The sequence below is a fragment of the Eutrema salsugineum genome, unplaced genomic scaffold (assembly GCF_000478725.1).
Source record: "Eutrema salsugineum unplaced genomic scaffold, Eutsalg1_0 scaffold_12, whole genome shotgun sequence".
Taxonomy (NCBI): Eukaryota; Viridiplantae; Streptophyta; class Magnoliopsida; order Brassicales; family Brassicaceae; genus Eutrema; species Eutrema salsugineum.
The window spans coordinates 3469094-3471469 of NW_006256895.1; the positions used below are offsets into that span (position 1 = coordinate 3469094).

The 2376-nt window shown below is 42.4% G+C and overlaps 1 non-coding gene across 1 annotated transcript; it reads right to left on the reverse strand.

Annotated features, from left to right (window-relative positions):
- Positions 1-1027: 1027 nt before the first annotated feature.
- On the reverse strand, positions 1028-1134 carry LOC112089532. The gene has a single exon (XR_002901170.1). It is a non-coding gene; the product is annotated as a small nucleolar RNA R71 (small nucleolar RNA).
- Between the last annotated feature and the right edge of the window lie 1242 nt (positions 1135-2376).

Below are 2376 nucleotides of genomic sequence, written 5' to 3' on the forward strand. Positions count from 1 at the left end.
GCACCCTAATCAATGATCACATCTAGAGGTTTAGCTTTTATCATTTGCTTAATCACCATCATCTTGTTTTGTTTGCTTGCTTAGTTCATTAATCATAGCTTGTTTGTTTCTTGTTTTATGCTTTCTTGTTGCTGGTTTCACAAAACTCATCTTTGATTACTTGACTTAAGAACCTATCACATAAACTAGTGCCTAACTACCACACATATGGATTGACACCCCTTATACTACTTTGACAAGGGGATTGATAACCCATCTAAGGCTTTAAAAACCTTAGTTATCAATTGGCGCCGTTGCCATATTGTGTGGGGATTGTTAGCATTAGTTTCTGATATAGTTTTTGAGATCAAGTTTATTTTGTTTTACTGATCACCTTTCAAGCTCTGTCTTTGTTTTCAGGTTTATGATCACAAGAAGCCAAGCCAGAAGACAAAGAGAAAGAGCTGTTCACTTGGAGAGGTTAGGAATGAATCAGCAAGTTGGGAATGAGCATCAGGCTCAAGAAGCTGATCAAGGTCAAAGAGCTGGTAATGGGATTGGAATTCAGGCTCAACAGGCTCAGATCCATCAGGGACACGCTCAGGGTAACCAGAACCAAGACCGACCTCAGGTTAATCCACCACAGCCCCACCCAAACCCACCCATACGTCATCAGCCCCAACCAGTCTTTGTTGGTGAGAATGACCGAGCTTATGCACACCAGTATGGAGCAGGAATCAGGCCACCTCCTGTCCAAAACAACAACTTTGAGGTGAAGGCCTCTTTGATCAATATGGTTCAGAATCAGAAGTTCCATGGCTTACCTATGGAGGATCCCTTGGAGCATCTGGATCAGTTTGACAGAGTTTGTGATCTCACTAAGATCAATGGGGTATCTGAAGACAGTTTCAAACTGAGATTGTTCCCATTCAGCCTTGGAGATAAGGCACATCAGTGGGAAAAGAACCTCCCAAGAGGATCCATCCACACATGGGAGCAATGCAAGATTGCCTTTCTATCCAAGTTCTTCTCAAGCTCAAGGACTGCAAAGCTAAGGAACCAGATTTCCAGCTTCACTCAACATTCTAATGAGACCTTTGGAGAAGCTTTGGACAGGTTTAGAAGCTACACAAATAAGTGTCCACATCATGGCTTTTCAGAAGCCTCTCTCCTTAGCACTTTGTATAGAGGAGCTGTTCCTAAGATCAGGATTCAGTTGGACACAGCATCAAATGGAAATTTCTTGGCAAAAGAAATCAATGCAGCTATGGAACTTGTTGAGAACTTAGCCATGAGCCAAGACACTTATGGGGAAGATTATGATAGAAGCTATAGAGGAGAAGATTCTGGTAGACACCAAGAGCTGGAAGAGAAGTTTAAAGTGTTGAATATAAAGCTTGACAAAGCCCTAGCTGCCACTCAAAAGCCTATACACTATGTGAGTGAGGAGAAGAGATGCTTCACAAATATCAATGAAGAGGGTCTCACTCAAGAGGAGTTGCACTTCATTGGAAATCAAAACAAGTTCAATGGTTACAACAACTTCAACAACCACCAGAACTTGTCCTATAGGAGCAACAATGTGGCCAACCCCCAAGACCAAATATACCCTCCTCAAAGCTTTGTTCAACAGAATCAGTACCAAGGTAACTCCCAAGGTCAACAGGGTTTTCAGCAACCAGCGGTTCAGAATCAAGGGAATAGCTTCACAAATGAAGTCAGCCTACAGCCAAAGGCTCCACCTCCTGGTTTTGGCCCACCAACTGTTCAACAAAGTCCTGATTTCAATGTTCTTCTCCAACAGCTCTTATTAGGACAACAAAAGATGGTATCTGACCTGGAGACACTAGGTACTGAACTAAAGTCTATTAAAAAGAACAAGGGCATCTGCACTTCTGAACCACAAGTCTCTCTTCCTGGTAAAGCTCTTCAAAACTCAAAAGATTATTGCAATGCCATCTACTCCAATGAGGACTATTCAGCTGCTGTGCAAGAGATTGAAGACCTCCTTTATGGTCAAGTTTTTTCTGAGAATGCACACACTCAAGTAGATGAGGACACCATTATAGATGATTTCATTGGCTTCTTACATGAACTCAATGAGGACATTGAGAGCAAAAGTGTGGGGGCAGCCGGTTCAGTTCTTTCTGTTCAGCAAGGAAATGATTCAGTGTCTATTGAAACAAAGGAGCATCCAACTGGTCAAGGAAAGCTAACAGATTGTGCCTCCACCTCTGAATCAACTCAGATGAAGCCCACCTCCCTCCCAAAGCTAGGCAACCCAGGGAAGTTCACCATCTCTTGCACTCTTGGAAACTTTAGAGTTGAGAATGCTTTGTGTGATTCAGGCTCAAGTGTGAGTATAATGTCTAAAGATATAATCAAGCATTATGCTTG